General features: G+C 50.8%; 1 protein-coding gene across 3 annotated transcripts in view; it reads left to right on the top strand.

Annotated features, from left to right (window-relative positions):
• Positions 1–19,960, top strand: part of LOC147881325 (protein ACCUMULATION AND REPLICATION OF CHLOROPLASTS 3, chloroplastic-like) — a 177,545-nt gene that overhangs the window by 16,567 nt on the left and 141,018 nt on the right. The gene's annotated exons all lie outside the window — the stretch shown is intronic.

A 19,960-nucleotide genomic window follows, 5' to 3' on the forward strand; every position in this document is an offset into this window, starting at 1 on the left:
GCCCGGTGAGTCTCCATGTCCTATGGTCTAGCCGCCTCTTGCTGCTCTCTGATCTGTCACAGGAGTGTCTCCCTATGCCAACGCATCTCCATTAGATAGAGCTACAAACAGACCTGGTCATGGAAATGGATCAGTCGCGATAGTGGACTGAAGCCAATCCCCTCCAGGTAGAGACAGTGGTAGCGTCCCCGTATCTCATAATAGGTTGGGCAAATACAGAGAAAATGCTCCTCTATCTCAACCGCCCTCAACGTACATAACTTGCATATCCTCTGCTCTCTGGGTATACCTGCAGCTCTCCCTGCCTTAATCCTCAGTTGATGTGACGAAACACGCATCTGTCCAATGGCAATCCTCAGTGGATGTCAGACTCCTTTGTCCTTGAGGTACTGGGGTTTGATGATGAATCCCTCCTCCGATACTCTTAGGAAGTGGTTGCGATAGAACTGGATCTTGGTGGGGACCTCTTGGACCCCTCCCCAAGTCCGAGACGTGTGGAGCTAGAGGAGATCTAATTGTATGATACGATTGATCTCATCTCGTGGGATCGACTTAGGAGACGTGTCCACGCTGTATTGAAAGGGAGAAAGTTTGTCCATCTAGATACCGTGCCTGGCAAGCTAGATGGATATACGTGCATACACTAGCGTATCAAAAAGCTAGCCCTTCGTTTGTGGATCTTGGAAGTGTGCCTGGAAGCACTGTCGCTCTAGTCGAGCCAAAGCACTCCGTCCTCTTGTGAGTCGTGCCTCAGCCGCATGGGTCATCGTGAAGAGGGATCCTGTGAAGACTGCTCCCAAATACATGCAGGACTGTCCTATCTCAACTAGCTCGCCGTGATAAGTGAAGCTGAGTCGGCGAAGCACTGCGCGTGAGGTGTTGAAGACCATAACCTTGGTCTTCCCAAGGTTGATTGTCAGGTCTCTATCTTGGTAAAACACCTCTAGGGCCTCCAGATGTCTCTACAACCCTTCGGCTAAAGATGATATAAAGACTATATCATCAGTGGATAGCAATATCTGTATCATGAGGTCTGCCAGTAATGATCCCTTGCCTCCTAGGCGGCTGATGAAGGATGTGATCTCATCGATGTAAAGTTCGAAGAGAGTTGGTGAGAGGGGGCAACCCTGCTTCACCTCGATCGTGCTCTCGACCCAATCCGATAGACCACGTGGGGCACGAACTCTGCCTCTGATAGACTCATATAGGCTCATCACCCCCCAGATCAGTGTCTCTGGAATCTGCATCTCCTGTAGTCTCTTGATCATGCGGGAACGTGGGACCATGTCAAAGGCCTTTTGAAAGTCTACGAAGCATGTGTAGACTTTGTGGTGTGTGGACCTCGCCTCCTCAATGATAGCCCTTAGAGTGAAGATGTGATCTAGTGTAGAGTGCTGCCTTCTTGAATCCTGCCTGCCCTAGTGCCCGCTGTCCCCATGCCTCTCTATGACTGCTGAATCTTGCCTGCCTTGGTGGACCTCGCCTCCTCAATGATAACCCTTAGAGTGAAGATGTGATCTAGTGTAGAGTGCTGCCTCTTGAATCCTACCTGCCCTAGTGCCCGCTGTCCTCGTGCCTCTGTATGACTACTGATCTCCCTCTCTAGTATCGATCCACAAATCAGGGTACGGTAGTTCCCAGTGTCCATGGGGTCTCCTACCTTGTGTATTGGTACAATAGTAGTGGTCTTCCAAGCCGGTGGGAAGCCATGGCATACATCATGGTTGAACATCTGTGCAAGAACCGGGGCTAAGATCTCTTGCCCATGTGCGAAATGCTCAGTCCGTAGGCCCTCATGGTCCTATGCCTTTCCGATTGTGTAGATGGCCGAGCGCGGCCCTAACATTGTGTGTGGTAAATAAGTGATAGGTAGTGGGCCTGGGCATAGAGGACCTGTCAGGTGGTGCTTGCATCGGGACATCATATAAGGAGCATGCATACGTGTGCCACACTCTTGGATCAGTGATAGGAATGGGTGGCTCCCCTTCCGAAAGAAGTCCCCATCTAGTGGTTGGGTCCCTGCCTCGAAATGATATGATGATCTCATCCATCCTGTGTATGAGGAAGGCCCGTCTCTTGCGGCGTGTCAACCATCGGAAGATCTGGTGAGCCTCAGATGGCATCAGCTGACACAGGGCTCACGCCTCTCTGCACTCGTCGTCAAACCAAGGGTTTTGAGGCATCTTCCCATCACAGGCCCGTGTGGATCGGGTCGTGGGGAAGGATCTGGTGGTGGCATCTTGTACTATTGAAGCAAGGGTGTCCGAGGCGTGGGCAAGGTCTATATCATCTCCTAGTAGGGTCGGAAGCTCTCTGGGTAAGTGACTAACATATACTGGGTCGAGGACACGATCAAAGTGGATCTGGGTATGAGCAGCTCTCTTTGTGACTGGCATGGTAATAACTGAGATACAGAAGGCCAGATATGAGTGGTTAGCTTCGAGTGGAGGCGGGGGTACTGTGAGGTCATGTACCTTGCGAAGCGAAAGCTAAAGGGCCCAACAGGTAGTCCGCTATGCTTTTCCCACTGCCATGTGGGAAACAAGTGAACCCTCCACATGATGGCCATCTTTGAAGGCTGATGAGTCATGGACTGCGCCCAACTCAAGTAAAAACCGCCCGTATGCTGTCACATTATTCAGGGTATTTGCCGAATGTCTCAGGATCCGGAGTTCTACTGCATCTAGCTCTGGGACCACGTGGGGATCTCTCTTGTATGCAAAATCTAGTAGGCCCACTTGCCTATCTCCTGTCCTTGCATTACAGTCCCCAAGAAGGAGGGTGTTTCCCTGCCTAGAGAGCTCTATGATGTCGTCATGTATGGTCTCAAACGGGCTGTGTCCCTTTATAGTGGCCTCATGAGTATATGATGACGTGTCTGGGGGGAAGTAGCATACTGCAACAATGAAGACTGGTCGGGCGCCTGGCAGCTGGACTCGTACCACATATGACGTGCATGCTCCTCTATTTGTACCACATATACGAATGGTCTCAAGTGTGTTTTGAAGAGGACAGCCACTCCTCCAGAGCCTCGTACCTCACTATTTTGCATTGGTATGGACGCTCATTTAGTAGCTCCACTACCACAGCTCGTTGTATCAGGATTTTCAGAGTCTCATAGACCCATCGGTCTTCCGAAGACTTTAATAAACTTTCTTTCTTTCTTTCTTTCAGCTCTTTCCTATGAGCTGACTCCCAGGTGTCACCTGTCACTGTGGGCAGCCATCTCTCTGGGCTCTCACGTGTCTTGGTGTAGAAAAGAATGTCTCTATCTATATATGTCTCTGAAAAGCCGTCTGGATCAGACCAGAGACTCGAGAGTACCATTACAGTTCCATACAGCCATATTCATTACAGTTCCATACAGCCATATTCATTACAGTTCCATACAGCCATATTCAATCTGCACTATGTCTCTATCTCAGAGGCCCGACACCGTCATGCACTATCTGTATCTCCTCCACCTCTTTCTATCCTTTCTCGGATGATAACCTTACCATCTCAATATACAGCCCATTTTCCTTCCTGCCTCGCAGCCAGCACTTGGGTCATCCCCTCCCTTCTGTGCTGTTGTTGTAAGAGCGTGAGATCATCATCCAAGTATGTTCTAGTCCCCTTCCGAGTTGCCCTCATGCTCATGAAGTAGACCGGTCTGCTAGTGTTCGGAACCTCACAATCATAGGTCTCGTTGGTGCATCATCCTTTCCTATCCTCCAAGCTGCCTCGAAGGTGAGATTGACCCCTATCTTACTGATCAAAGCTTCAGCATCTGCTGTGGCGGTGTTCCCAACTGCTAGAGCTCTAACAAGGACATTTATTGCTTTACTGTTTCTTCTCTTTTCTTCTTGTAAGGCATCAGAAAATGAACTATTTCTTTATCGGAGCTGCTTTGCCCTTTGTGACCACTTCTCTCCATTCTTTCATTTCAGCCTGCCCCTTATTTATCTGCTTGGAGAACTCCTCATGCTTCCCTTGTATTGCCATTTGTAGGGCAGGCATCAACTCCTCATTGAGAGGTGGTTGGATTTCCCTTCAAGTGAGTTACGTGCTTTCAGTAGTTCATTCTCTTCCTTGAGCTTGGTGATCTGCATTATCAGCTCTTTGATCATCACTGTGTGTTGATTAGTTTTGGCATCAACCATGCGGGTCATCTTCTCACGTACTTTTCCAATCTGGATTCCCATTCGTACATGCATATCTGACTTCCATTTGTTCATTTCCTCTTCTATGGAGGTACGCACGTTCTGCATCATAGCATTAAAATCCATGTCCTTGCTGCCCCCAAGTATCTTCTGTAGGTTTTCAATGTCAGCATCATGCATCTTGGAAATGTCCCTCATGGTATTTATGCAAGTTTTGACCTGCTGCTCACCTATCTTGTGTGCACTGGGCCAAATGACACTGTATTTTCTCTCCTTTTCTCCCCTAGTTTTCCTGTCAGGTGAACAGTCCATGCTGGACATGTGGTTCTGCATTTTTAAAAGTTAAAAATTTGGATTTGACTTTTTTGAATATGCTGTTTTTTGTGTCCCCTTTGCTGATGTCCTTCTTTGTTGTTGATTAGCAGGTACTTTTTATGTTGAAACTGAAACTGAAGGCTGGAGCAGGGTGGGTGTTTGTGTCTTTGGAGATGGCTTGCCTACTGAAAGGTGAGGCACAAGGGCTGGGGGGGGGCCTGCTTGGGCTGTAGTCAGGGCCTAGAGGGCCCCCGTGAACTGCGTGGGTGCTAGGGGGACCTCTGGGTGCTCCCGTGGGCTGTAGTGGGGGCCTCAAGAGGCCCTGTAGTCTGCGTGGGGGGTGTTGTACCCCCAGGAGTGGGTGGCAGGGGCAAAGGCCCTCCGTGGCTGGCAGCATGGAGCTGCCCACAGAGCTGCAGGTGCCACAAAGGGCAGCCAGCAGCAGCAACAGAGGAGGCAACCGGAAAAAGGCTTCTGGTGGCTGATGAAGGGTGGCGTGACAGACGCGCCACATGTCCCAACTGCTCCACGCAGTGGGAGACAGTGGAGAGGCTAGCAAGGATAGTGATGGGGGATCCGGGTTAATAGAACATCGCCACACAAAAGGCGGGGGATCCGGGACAGCGTCAATGGCGCAGCCTCACAGGTGATGCAGCAACAGCTCCCCATGTAACCGGCGAACAATGGCGGACCAGAGAGATGGATGGGAGGCTACGATGACGAATGGAATGCACATGGTCGACCTTCCCGATGGCTTGCTCCTCGACTTCGATCAGTGGCTGTTGGCTGTTGGTCAATGGCTGGTGGGCAATCTCTTGTGTGTAGGGTTGGCGAGGCTGAGCGGAAGGCTGGCGAGAGGCTAGCGAGGGGGGCGTAGGGCTGGCGAGGCAGAGAGAGAGAGAGAGAGAGAGAGAGAGAGAGAAATATATATTAACGTCCACGGGAGGCCTCACGGGCCTATGGGACAAAGTACACAGAAAAGCGAACTCATACAAGCCTCAGTGGGCTGAAGCAAAGGGTACGCCAGGAGAGAGAAAGAAAAGAAATAAAGAAATTTTATTAAATTCTTCAGAAGACCAATGGGTCTATGAGACTGAAAGAAAACCTGATACAAATCACAGTAAGGGTGGAGCTACTAAACGAGCATCATCACCCGTGCTGAGTCATAAGTCTGATCATACATAATCAAATACATCTGAGTGTGACAATGAAAAAAGACTGGAGCGAGAGCGGAATCCTCCGTATGTTATGTCGCCCTGGTATTAAAGTGTATCCACACCAATGCAGAATGCAAAAAAATGCAAATGCAAAATAGCAGTACTAAATCCTATGTACAACATAGTCATATCTCGACTCTATGTATCATATCTCGACTCTATGTACAACATAGTCATATCTCGACTCTATGTATCAATCTCAGCATCATTGTCGACATCATCATAACCATCATCATCATCATCATCATCAGTAGCAGGACCTCAGGATGGATGAGGTTGTTGAAGTGGAGGCATGAGGTCAACAATAGAGCCCTGACGCCTCCCCAAGGGCGCAGTCCTGGTACGTCTCTTGGTCGCAGCTCTGCGTCTAACCAGGGCCACTGTGACCCCCGTCGGTCGGGCTTCGACCCTAAACAAGGAGGGGATGTCCCCAAGTATGATCTGTGAGTCAACCCTCTGTTTGAGCTCTCGGGTCACAAGCTCCGGGTCACGGTCATGTCGAGGTCTCGCCTCGTGGGGGTCTATGTGATTTGGGTGCAAGAACTCCGTGATAGAGCTTTGAGAGGTATCAGTCGAGGAAGAAGTCTGCTCCTGTCTCCATGCTCGGAGTATCCTATCTTGGTGTCTGAGCACCTCATTAATGAAACCAGCCAGACATTGTTGGTCTGGGTAGGAGAGGAAACGGGTTAGAACCCCATCACTGTCTCTGAAGAGGCAGTAGAAATGCCCTCGGATCCCATAGTAAACAGGACACCTGAAGATGAAATGCTCCTCTGTCTCAACCTCCTGCATGTCACACAGTGTGCATATGCGCCTCTCCCTGGGTAACCGCTCTGCTCTGCCGCTCTTGATACGAAGTTTGTGTGAGGAGATCCGGAACTGCCCAAGAGAGATCCTCAGCGAGTGGGGTGGTGGATTGATGAAACCCTTCGTTGTGATATGTAAGAGGTGATCTCTATAGAAGCCCAGCTTCACTGGAAGATCACTCAGGCCCAACTAAGTCTGGAATGTGTGTAGCTGTAGTAGATCCTCACGGATAACCTGGTTGTCCTCGTGTGATAGGAGGGGAGAGAAAGGAGCATCCATGCTGTACTGGAAAGGAGGTAGTCTGTCCATGTGGAGCCCTAGCCCTGCAAACCATCTGTCTGTACGTGTATACCAACACCTCTGGTCTCCCCCTGCTGCAAGTGCCATAGAAGAGGACAATGTTAGCCATGGTATCCTGCTATGCCTGGATGTGTAGTCCCCATACTCCTTGACTCGGGACATATACGTAATGACCTGAAATGCTGCATCCAGCTGTAATGGGGGTGATCCAAACACCGCCCGAATGATCTGGTGAGAGATGGATGGCTTGCCACGGATCATCCGTGATAGCATGAAAATCTGTAGCCGCTCCACCCTGGCCCACTCTATATCTGACAAGTGTGGCCCCCAACATGGACTACCATACATCCTTGCTGGGCGTCCGTGGATCCTGAAAGTGAGAGCGGAAGCACTGTCTCTCTAGTCTAGCCAATGAAGCATATCCTTTGCTTAGGCGTGCATGCATCGCGGGTCTCATGGTGAAGATGGGTCTGGAGAAGACGACCCCAAGATAAGTGTATGATGAAACTACCTTAACAGGGGACCCATCAAATGCGAAATGCTCATCGCGCATGACGGCTCGAGATGTATTGAAGATCATAACCTTGGTTTTACCCAAGTTGACCTTCAAATCATGAGACTCACAAAAGGACTGTAGTGCGTCAAGGTGTCTCTGGAGCCCCTTTGCTGAGGAGGACAAGAGAGCCACGTCATCTGCGTAAAGTAAAATCCGGATCAGCGCGCCTGCGAGAGAGCAACCTACCCCACCCTGTGCCTGCATCACTACCTCGAGCTCGTCGATGTAGAGGCCAAACAAGGTAGGTGATAATGGGCACCCTTGTTTGACCTTGATAGTGCTCATGATCTCGTCTGTCCATCCCGACCCTGTCCAGACTCTGCCTGAAACTCGCTCATAAAGTGCCATGACAGCCCAAATGATCTCCTGGTCGTAACCCCAATTCTGTAGGTGTCGTATGAGGCGGGCTCTCAGAACGGTGTCAAATGCCTTGCGAAAATCCACAAAGCAACAATAAACCCTCTCCTTCCGTGCCCTCGCCTCCTCGATGATACATCTGAGTGCGAGAATATGGTCCATGATCCCGTCTGAAACCGGCCTATCCCGCTGCTCTGAGTCCTCGACACTCCGCAAATTTGTTGACCTCGGAATCAAGTACTGATGCATAGATCTTGGACATGACATGTCCAATCATAATGGTCCTGTAGTTCTTCGGGTTCATGGGATTTCCAGCCTTAGTGTTGATGGTCCAGGTGCATGGAAACCCCAAGCAAACAGCTTCATTATATAGCTTGGCTAAGATCGGGGCTAGGAGGTTAATCCCATATGCAATGAACTCAGTGCATAGTCCCTCATGATCATAGTTCGCTCGGCCATTACGAAGTTTCATTACGGCATTCTTTACCCCCCCCCCCCCCCCCCTAGTGAAGAGGGTGCAGGATGTGGGGCGTGGTATATGTGATATGTTAAGGGCTAGTTGATTTGGGATATCATAGAGCGTGCGTGCATAATCAGAGCACACTTGAGTGTCAGTGAGTGGTGGGGGGGACCGTCCTCTAGAAATCTTTGCCAGAAGTCCTTAGAGTTGTTACTGAACAGAATGTTTAGTAGTTCCTCCTCGTTTTGGCGCACGAAGTCAAGTTTCTTCCTGCGCACCAGACGACGGTCTCTGGTTCGCTCGGAAGGCTGTTTTTTGTTTCGAATTAGCTGACGGCGTAAAGCCTTACACTCATTATTGTACCAGCTATTACAGGGTACGGTCCCAGGTGGTGGTGGGCGGGTGGTGTGGGGATAGGCGTGAAGAGCAGCCTCATGTAGTGAGCGAGTGACTAGGGCAGCACGATCCTCTAAAAGGGGTATAAAGTCAATGTATGTGAGAAGTATGTACAGACGGCCAGAGTAAATAGGTGAGTGATTGCGATCAAAGCGTATATCATGGTAGGTGGAGTAGGAACTCAATAGGGTAGAAAGTGCTGTGCGGCAGGGGGTAGAAATGCTAAAGAAAAGATAGGTATGGTCAGCCCCTGGAGGGAGAGGTGCTACGGTAAAGTCAGTGATGCGAGAAGTGAAGGCAGGGGATCCCATGATGTAGTCTAGAACACTAAAGCCTCCCCCATGTGGAAAGCAAGTGAAGCCAGCTGAAGCGGGCCATCTGTCAAGACCATTGTAGATCATAAGATCATGCATCCTGCCGAGGTCTAATAGGGCCTGCCCATAAGATGTGAGCAGTCCTCGTTTGTCAGCCGAAACTCGTAGCATACTTGCCTCCTCAAGGTCAATGCCTGGCAGTAGAGTGGAGTCATTCCTGAAGTCGAGGAGTGGTGCATGACGAGCGCCTACCCTCGCATTGAAGTCCCCAACTAGGAGTACTTCCCCGCGGCTAGAGAAGTTAACAATGGACTGATAAAGAGCAGCAAATGGGGATGTCTCATCCTCCCCTCGAATATCTCTAGCAAAGTGGGAGGTCTCGGGAGAGAAGTAGCAAACTGCAATAAACAAATCCCGGCTTTTCATGTGTCGAATCGGATCCAGAGAAACCAGGAGTGTGGATCTCTTTGCTCCACTCAGATGGCCCCCAAAAGTGTGGATCTGTAAAGGACTGTGACTCCTCCTGACCCTTGAACCCTTCCTGTATCCCTCGTCTCATCTCTGTAGGCAGACTCCCATGTATACCCGCTAACTACTGGTAGTGGGTGCTCTGGACTTTGATGTGTCTCTGTGTAAAAGACTATGTCGTGGCCCGTATAGGATTCCGAGAAGTTCCCTGGTTCAGACCATAAGGTACCATTACAGTTCCAAATGGTGCAAGATAGGGTCTTGGATGTCTGGGTCTCAAATACCCCGCCTCCCTATGCGGAAGGAGAGGTGGGTGCCCTCGGGGGCCTGTAAGGAGTCGTCCATCTCGTACTACTGCCCACTTCCCCTCTTTGCGGGCCTGATCTCGCTGCTGCAACAGAAAATACCTCTCCTTAACCTGTAGTGGAGTGAGGTCCTCATCCATGGAGATCGCTGGCTAGTCTCGTAAGCCTGACCTACGACGTAAAGCCGAAAGTCGTGCCTGGGCGTGATGGAACCGTATGATAAGGGGCTCCTCTCGGTTGGGGTCCCTTCCAACCCGCTATGCTCTCTCTATCCTGTGCTCAGTCGCCCCTAGGGTAGTGGTCACGACGAAGGCTTGCGCATCTGCCATCGGTGTAGCCTCAGTGCGAGGAATTCCACGTACTTTGATGTTGAGAGCCTTGCTGGCTCTCTGATTTCGCTCCAGGAGGGTAGTCGAAACGGTTATGCTTGCGGGTTCCCGTTTGGCTACATCAACCCATCTGGACGTCTCCTCAATGGCGGATTGCATGCTCGCAATCTTTGCCTCCACAACTGGGGTGCTCCCTGGGACTATACGTACATCAGTGACCTCTTGTCGGAGCTGTGAGATCTCCTGTCTGAGCCCCCTGAATAAGATCAGCTTGGGCTCGGATAGCCTGAGATTGCTTTTGTATGAGACGTGCCTGCTCTTGGGTGAAGTGTGTCTGCTCCTGTGCGAAGCGTGACATCTCCCTCTCGCGCTCTTGGATGCTCTGGACCTCCATCAGCAAGTACTCCCAAGCCTCTGAAGGGTCAGCTCGTCCGTGCTCTAACGGAAATTGAAAGGACTGTGGCTTGAAAGTGTGAGGATGAGACTGGAGGTTGGGTGATGATTGAGTGAGATGGGTATGGTATGTAGATGATAGTGGCTTGGAGGAGGCGATCCCAGTAGGGTGTGGGAGCGTGGGCTGACTGAAAGGCAGAGGGGAGAGAAAGGTCGAGTAGTGTGGAACAATGTATGACCCCTCCAAAGTAGGTGTCATAATCGGAGAGAGAACTGTAGTGGGAGAAGAAGGGAGAGATGGTGTCAGTGGCAACCCCTCTATCCTAGGGGAGGGTGGAGCAATTGATGTCATGGGTAGGGGTATATCAGAGCCAGTAGCTATAAGTGTAGAGGTTGTGGGTGTAAGTGGAGCTGAAAGTGTAGCTGAAACTGGAACTAGAGCTGACGCTGAAGCTGAGGCTGAGGCTGCAGATGAGGATGTCACTGAGACTGAAGCTGAAGCTGTGAGTGAAGCGGAGGCAAAGGTGGGTCCCAACTTCGCTTTGCTGTCCACTCCGAGTCCACTACGGTTGTAGCGTGTGTTCACATTGTTGAGTTTCAGTCGTGTTTGTTTCTTGGCTTTGTTGTCGTCTTTCTTGGCGGCTTTATCCGTATCCTTGCCACCTTTCCCCATTTCGTTCAACAGTCCTGTGTTGGGTGTAGGTCTTAGTCTTATTGCAAGAGCGGGAGAGGGAGCGGGAGCATGTACCCCCCCCCCCCATGACAGGAGGAACCTCCAGGGGGTTGACACGAGGTGGAGAGCCGGAGAGCTCAATGGAGGGAGTAGGAGGCGGAGCTGTGATATGATAGGCTAGGGCGGGGGACCGGGGGGGGCTGAGGGGTGGCAAGACAGGAAGTGGGCTGAGGGTAGGAGGGGAGAGCTGAGGGTAGGCGGAGAGGGTGGAGCAGAAGCGGGGGAGAGAAGGCAAAGGCAGGTGGCGCTACAAGTGGGGCTGTAGGCGGGGGGGAGTAGCAAGCGGAGCTACAGGCGGAGGGGGGAGCAGCAAGAGTGGAGGGGCAGCGGGCGGAGGGGTTAGCGGAGGGGAGGAGGAGGAGCGGAGGGGCAGAGGAGGCAGCAGGCAGAGGGGCTGCAGGTGGGGGGGGGTGCAGGCGGGGAGGGAGGGAGCTAGGTGGGCAGCGAGGCTAGGCGGGGAGGGAAGGAGCTAGGGTGGTGAGGCTAGGCGGGGAGGGAAGGAGCTGGGGTGGTGAGGCTAGACGGGGAGGGAGGGAGCTGCCAGGAGGAGGGGGAGCTGCGGGTGGGGGGAGAGAGAGAGAGAGAGAGAGAGAGAGAGAGAGAGACGTCTGTGGGAGGCCTCACGGGCCTATGGGATAAAAGTGCGGAAACAAAGTAAACTCATACAAGCCATTGCGGGTTGAACCAAAGGGCTCGTTAAGGCCCTCGCTGAGTACTAGAAAACACATAAACTGAAATACTAATGTAGTACATCATATCAAGTCAGCGAAATAGTGTGTAACATGAGTGAGGCATGTCAGGTGCTCAGGGATAATGCTCCAAGAACATGATCTGGCTCCATGTATCCAGGCGTGATAGCTCTCTGGTGTGACACAAAGAGCTCATGTATCTGCATCTGTCGAGCTGTCTGGCGCTGTGGTGGGGGGCGTGGTCTCCTCGATCTCTGGATCCGATGGGCTATGTCAAGTGTAATGCCACGTCTCTGTCGGTCACCTCTGAGGAGAGCTGAGATAGGTCGAACCTCAATCGTGTGTGCTCTGGTCTCTATCGCATGTGAGATCCCCGTGTCCCTCGTCCTGTAGTGGGGTCGTGTCGACTCCCTCTATTGACCCATCTATCTCTCATGTCAGCTAGCTCCTCCTCCTCTACTCCCGAGTGCCTTGGAGCTGACTCAAATGCATAGAAGTCGGTGACCTGCCTCTGCGCTCGATCCACCTTAGTGTCCTGTGACGTGGTGGTCGCATCTTGCTGCTCTCTGATTCGTCGCAGTAGTGTCTCTCTGTGTCTCCGCATCTCCATCAGGTAGAGCCCAATACAGACTTGATCCTGGAAGTGGATCAGTCGTGAGAGTGGGCCAAACTCGTGTCCCTCCTGAAAAAGGCAATGGTAGCGCCCTCGAATCTCGTAGTAGGTGAGACACATACAAAGAAAGTGCTCCTCGGTCTCTACCTGACCCATCGTGCATAGCATACAAGTCCATTGCTCTCTGGGTATGCTTGCAGCTCTCCCTGCCTCAATCCTCAGCTGATGGGAGGAGACTCGCATCTGTTCAATGGCAATCCTTAGTGCATGTGAGACTCCTTTGCCCTCAAGATACTGGGGTTTGATGATGAGGCCATCCTCCGATACTCTTAAGATTTAATGGTCATGTAGAGCTGGGTCTTGGTGGGGAACTCCTGGTCCCCCCCCCCAAGTCCGAAGTGTGTAAAGCTGGAGGAGGTCTAACCGTATGATGCGGTTAATCTCATCTCACGGAATCATATTAGTCTTCGGAAGACTGATTGGTCTATGAGATTGTGACCAACCTGATATAATAAGCTGAAACGGTGGAGCTACTAAAACGAGCATCATCACCCATGCTGAATGCTAAGTACTACAGTCAAAACATCATCAGTACTACATAGTCATAACATCATCATCATCATCATCATCATCATCATCATCTCAAATTAGATCCAATGTCAAGTCTAGTCCGATACAACAGATACTGGAGGCCCCAAAGGGGGAGGTCATGATGGACCCGATGGTGGGTGGGGCTGTATTGGTATGAGGTCAGAGTTAGTACGCTGGCGGCTATATGTGGATGTGGTCCGTCATGGCCTCCTAGCGGTGGCTTTGCGCCTAATAAGGGCCACGGTAGCCTGGGTCGTGCTCTGGTCCTGAACATTGATGGGATATCCCCAAGCATGATCTGTGCATTCGCCCTTTGTCGAGTGTGTCATGTCATTGGTTCTAGATCCCTACCTCACCAACTACTCGTGATATGGTGTTCTTTGTGATATGGCTGGAAGAACACTGTGATCTTACTTTGAGATGAGTCTACAAGAGTCACTCCTGTAACCAACAAGTTTGCTCACCAAGAGCGGCAAAAATGTTGGCCGGGATGAGACTATGGAAGAGAATAATTTTTTAACGTCAGGCCACAAGGTAGGGCCCTCATAGAGAGAGAGAGAGAGAGAGAGAGAGAGAGAGAGAGAGAGAGAGAGGTGAAGTGAGGAGGTGACAGTAGTGAGCAGGGAGCAGCAGTCTTTCATTAGGAGGCACCTGGGCATCAAGGCTACTACACCATACTCTTTGTTACTCCTAGAAACAGGATGTATACCCATAGAGCTACATGCTCTGAAGAGAGTACTCAGATACATCACAAAGGTCAAGTGCATGGATAATGAAAGGCTACCAAAGAGAGCATGGAATGAAAGTCAGAAGCTTCAAAAGACAAACAAGGGCAAGATTTTGACATCCGGATGGGCACAGGACCTAAAAAAATGGTTCAAGAAGTGGGAAGTAGAAGAGTATTTAAACTACTCTTCAGAGGAGATTGATGAAGAGGCTTTTCATTATGACCTGCTGAATGCACTACACAGGAAATGGCAAACAGCAGAAAACAAAGATAAATTTGAGTACTATCGCACATATATCAACCCCGAATATTGGTCAATTTATACAGGAAGGGAGACAACAACGCAGAAGTACATATGTACACCTATAGCAGTGCATAAACGGAGGGCTTTAGCCTCACTTCGCACCCGATCACACCAGCTGCAAATAGAAACAGGGGGATGGAAAAAGATGCCAAGGGAGAGTAGAATATGCCAACTATGTGATCAAGGTATGGTTGAAACAGAAGAACACATGGTAATGATATGCCCTCACTATGCACACATTAGGGAAGAGTTCAATCACCTCCTTGAGGGACATAACAAACTGGCTGATTTGCTGCATAAAGGGTCACCTTCAGCTTTAGGAACATTTGTGTATAAGCTCTTCAAGCATAGGAATCCACCTGAATCCTAGAAGGTGGTTTCTCTTTCCACCCTCCCATCTTCGGGAGGAGCTTTCATGTACTTGTGATATTGTATTGCTCAGGTCCCATAGGCCGGTTTTGGTCTTCAGAGGACGATAATATATTCTTCTTCTTCTTCTTCTTCTTCTTCTCTCTCTCTCTCTCTCTCTCTCTCTCCCCGCCGCCCCCCGTTCTTTCCGCCTCCTCCCCTCTAGCCTTTGTGCTCCTTCTTGCAGCCTTGCGGCTGCTTCCCCCCTTTGACGGCAACTCAGCTCTCTTCGCGCAGACCCGCAAGGGACCCTTGGAATCTCTTGTGCCTTGCAGCAGGGTGCATGGGCTATTGCCTCCCCCTCATGTTCCTTGGGTGCAGCCGCAGCCAGTTGATTGGTTGCGGGCTGCTGCTCAGCAGCCCGCTCGTCCCCTGGGCTACTCTCAAGTGTGGCGAGACTTGACGCAGCTGTGTGCTGCCCCTCCAGGCCGCCTCTAGAGGGCGCAGCCCTCCAACGAGAAGGCCTGCCCTCTGATGGGCTTCCTTTAGGCGGGCAGCCCTTTCTGAGGCTGCCTCAGGTGGTGGAGGCCTTCGCCACAGGCTTCGGTCTCGTGCGAGCTCTCATTTAGGGAGAAGCCCTCAGCTAGCCTTCTCCTTTGGGCCAGCTCGTTTTTGGTTTTGAGTGTCCTTGGCAGAGGTTTTGGGGGGCCTTTCTCCTTTGTACCATGCTAGGAATTTTCCTTTTTTCTGGCCTCTCCCATCAGCCTTTGGGGTCTTTTGAGAGGGCTCAAATCCTCTCCCACCCTCCTCCTGTTTCCCTTTTTCCCTCCCTTCTCCTAGCTTAACGGTTGTGTTTTTTCTTTTGAAGAACGAATCTTGGTAGTGACCGTTGGTCTGGCCACAGGGGCTCACATGGCAGTGTCCTCGACTCCCCAGGCCATTAAGGCTCTTCTCTTTCCAGAGGACAAACACTAGGGGAAGAAAGCAATACAATCACTTCAGGAAAGGGCAGTGGTAGGCAAGATATTGGCCTCACGCTAACCATCAGCTAGGTACGTGATTGGATTCAGGCGAGCTTATCATTGTACGGAGACCATATACAGGAGGTCACTATCTATGGTAGAGGGGTTTTCCATCTCCACTTGAGCTCCCCGGACACCACCCGGTCACTTGTGGAGTGGAGCCTCCTGGTACTAGATCTGCATCTCGTCTACCTTATCCCTTGGTACCATGGGCTGACCGTTGATGACATAAATTTGACCCATCACATGCCTCGCTTCTTTGTGACGCTCTGATTTCTGGGGTGACCGTTGATGACATGGATTGGACCCATCACGTGCCTCGCTTCTTTGTGATGCTCTGATTCTTGGGGCTCCCCAAGGAGTACATACCCATCCTTCAGTCCATTGGTGGTGCTTGCCACCTCAGATGGCAACGATAGTGGTTGCGGATGATGGACTCCCTAGACTCAGGTTGCAGATGATGGAGTGCCTAGAGACTCTTCTTCTGGAGACCTTTCTAGAGACCCTGGATAGTGGCGAGTTCAGACAACGTATAGAGTTCTTAGGGGTGCCAGGCCTGTGCATACGGTGTAGGGAGATGGGACACTTGTGGCCAAGGATTGCAGGAGGTTCTAGGCAAGGATCCCTCTTAGCCGCGCTTGTACCAGAGGGTTGCTTGTCCAGAGAGAGCACAGCATGGGGTAAGACAACAGATGGAGTCCCAGACACCTTGGGTAGACCCTTCTGGAGGGGCTTGAACTAGGGTGACGTTTGCAAAAAGCCTAGCAAGAATGGCTTGAAGAACCACAGACGACGTGCCAGACTTCGAGAGCGTATGAGGACAAAGCGGGAGGCACCTCCCTAGTCTCAGGGGAAGCACATAGAGAATGCCTCAGTGACACCGTTGTCGTACACGGGAGGATGAGATCTTCTTTGACGTTCAGTGGGTGGTAGCCTATGGGAGCTGGCCCACCAGCAGTAAGATCAAGGTGCTCATCAGCCTGAGCAGCCATTGATCTAGTGGCTCCCTCCGGCAATTTTCCTAGTTTTCCCCTCGGCTCTCGCGAACCCCCAGCACCCGCCCCCTGTTGTTCTCCTCTGCGCCCCCTCCCCCCCCCCCCCCCAAAAAAAAAAAAAAAAGCTACTATCACCCCTCACTACCCGTCCCCCCTCCGTTAGCTCTCCACCTCCTTCTTCCCCTCTTCCTGCTGCAGTGTCGGGGGCTTCTTTTTCCTCTTCATGCCCCCCCTCCTTGAAGCCTTTGGGCAAGGGTGTCTTAGAGCCCCTTTCCTTCTCAGGACGCGGCCTCCTTGTCACAACCTTAGTCTTCCTCCAATCTCCAGGACATTGCTTCATTGTAGAAGACATTACTGCTGGCCACCAATAAGCATCTGACTGGAGCTACCAATAAGTTGTTGAGACCCATTTGACCTACCTGTCTAAGAGCTACTTGCATCTGACCTCTCTGGGCCTTGAGAGCCTTTGAGAGCTCGTGAGAGGCATCTCAAGCTGTCTGCTTAGGCTCTGTGACACCATTGTCGAGATGTGATCTCACACAATCTCCTTGGCTGCAATCACCAGAGGAGACTCCTCCTTTGCTTGGAATCACCAGAGGAGACTCCTCTGCCTGGAACAAAATCCTGGAGAAACTAGTGGTACGAATGCATGTGACCGTCTGTGTCTCTCAGTCTTTGCAGTTGTGTCCTCATTGACCTAGTGCCTGTGGTCTAGAAGAACTACCTAGTCATTCTATCACCCTGCTACACTGAGCGGGATCTAGAACAATGGTAGGAGAACTCTACTCGATGTGTCTTTGTATCCTAGAGGCCCAGCGGCACACACTCTTACCTATCCGCTTGCCACTGCGACATTGGGTTGTGCTCTCTAAGATGCTCAATGGAGGCCAAGTCCCATCTCAATGCTCGCTCATGTGCTTGGAGGAGACGGCGGCGGCACAGAGCCTGGGAATACAGCTCCTTGTTGCTCCTCTTGATCACCTCTACTGCCCACGTGACCCATCCTCCAACTAGGGCATCAGCCACTGACTCCAAATCTCTTCCACCATGTCCTGTCCTTCTTGCTCTTGTAATAGAGAGTTAGGAATGCAGTCCTCTTCTGAGGCTGCTCAAGCTGCAAAATAGCCAGGAAATGGTCCGACATTGTGGTGCCTTTCAGAATGCCAGTGGCTCCGCCCCTATGAATCGCCCATTCCCCCATGTAGAACCTCTCTAGCCTCTCAAGGAGTCCATCATGCCGCCATTGGCCGAAGGAGAAACTGACCCTGCCTTAAAGCCTAGAGAACTTCTCCTCTCTCTAGGGGTCCCTATCGCAAATCGTGAAAATAAGCTACTCCGAAATGCTCCTCTCTGCTACCAGCATCTCTGCGAAGGAAGCTCTGCCTACTTGTCGTCCCCGAACTCTAAATCGTTGAAGTCCCCTCGAACAATCCAAGAGTCAACATCTAGGAGGCTCTCTGTTAGCTGCCTCCAAAAGGCGTGTTGTTGCTGCCTATAGGTCAGAGTGTAGACATTCAAGATGCCTATCCTAGAGCCTCGGAGCAAATCCCCATCCAAATTGTCTTGCCTGTTGATCAACTTCCTTTGGTCAAAGACATCTGCTGAAATCCCTTGCAAAACTGAGATACATACCCATCCGCTCTTGCCTGCTGCAAGGGACCACACCTCTCGTCCTCTTTCTGGCAAGAGATGATGCCACCGGCTGATATCTACTGCTGAAAACATATGCTCCTTGATCAGTTTACAATCCCTTGCCCGTCCTACCACTGCCCTCCACAGCTCTTGGTGAAGTATCATGTATTGTGGCTGCTGACGTGCATGGTCGTGGAGCCCATGCACATTCCAACCCACTAAGGTCCAGCTCATGGAGAAGAGGCTTGAGAAAACATGGCTATGTTATGAGTAGGAGCTTGCACCACTGCGTCTGACCTTTGAGACTTTGGAAGGGTAGTAATTCGCATTTGTGCATCTCCGTACCAAAGGCATGACAGGTTCCACTCCTATTTTGACGGCCCACTGCATCATGAATGAAAACTTGACCCCAACTTGGCTGCACGACAGAGCTGCCCCCTCGCCCCCTTTATTTTTCTATTCGTTGTTTGTGAGGGCTTTGGGTTGCTACTTGCGCTCATAGGCCGGGGTCTTACAGGGATGAGGTTGTCAATTTGGTAGGAGGAGCTGCTGGATTCAGAGTTGTAGACGACACATCACTCTATGTGGAGCGTTTCGCAGTGAGCCTTGAGGCGGTGGTTAGGGAGGCTCTAGCTACCTACTGTGCGGCATCTGGAGCTAGGATCAAGAAGGCCGAATCAGTTGGTTTCCTTATAGCAACTGAGGTCGTCCAGGAGGTACGAGCTTGGGGACGGCCCTTGGTTTCAGATGGATACTGCAGGGGCAGATAGTGAGATATCTTGGATGCCAGGTGGGCATAGTCATTACAACAGAGCAGCAGATTGCCTCCATTTTAGAGAGTGTACGGTGCAAGCTTCTTTACTAGAGCTCAAACTCTCACTAGCAGGCAGGGCCCTGGTAGCGAATTAGGTACTCCTTGCTGTACCTTGTATATAGCCTCTTGCTGGTGCTTTCACAGGGGTTGTATGGGGAAACTTAGGCACTTGGTGCACAACTTCCTTTGGGTAGGTTCTGATGGCACTCGGAACACTCGAGCGAGGTTCCAAGGGGGCGTTGGCATCGTTGATCCAGAAATGCAGAGCAGAGCCCTCTTGGGCAAGCTGGTGGTACATGGCATACATGTTTAGTCCCTCTGCTCTGTCTAAAATTAATACATCATCATCAATATATAGCATGATAGGTATGATAGTGTGCTAGAGCTGATCCTCGACCTCCTAGTGTGTCTACAAAGAGGGCAGCTCATCAATGTAGAGTCCGAAGAGGGTGGGGGAGAGAGGCATGTTGGAAAGAAATGTTATTCTTTGCAAAGTTGACCAATAACCCTGGCCATCAAGTGGCCAATTGTATGATTTACTTGTGTCCATGGGATCTCTTGCCTTGTGAATGGGTTATGATGGTGTTGGAGGTCCACCTTTGCAAAAGACTTCATTAAATACCTTCTCGAGGATTGGAGCAAGTAGTCTCCACTTATGGGTTAGGAGTTCTCCTTGGAGCCCTCTTGGTTCTTGGCTTTGCCATTTTGAAGCTTCTTGAGAGAAAGCATGCAAGAAAGAAAGAAAGAAAGAAAAATTTATTTGCTCTATGAAAGGCCAAAGAGGCCTATGAGAGTAGTTAGAACTACATGAGACGAGACCTCTAATTGCACACCCCTTAGCATTTAATGAAAGCTGAAAATGAATTTGAGAATGAAGAGAAATAATAATAACAATAAATTTAAGATTGAAAAACAATGGTGGATGTGTATTGGTTTTGAAGAAGGCACGCCAAGTATCAGCCATAATTGTGTGGGTGCTGCTAGGGTCTTGTCGAGTATCTTGGTGTCTCGGAAGCATATTTGCTATTGGCATTGCTTTGTAGAATTGACTCGTGGAGGCTTCTTTCACGAATGGTGAGATGCTAGAGGTGTGAAGGCTCTCCCGATGCAGAAATGCCCAACATATCTCCAGT

This window comes from Dipteris shenzhenensis, chromosome 31 (assembly GCF_047967505.1).
Source record: "Dipteris shenzhenensis isolate YYH24624 ecotype China chromosome 31, Dip_SZ_1.0, whole genome shotgun sequence".
NCBI classification, from domain to species: Eukaryota; Viridiplantae; Streptophyta; class Polypodiopsida; order Gleicheniales; family Dipteridaceae; genus Dipteris; species Dipteris shenzhenensis.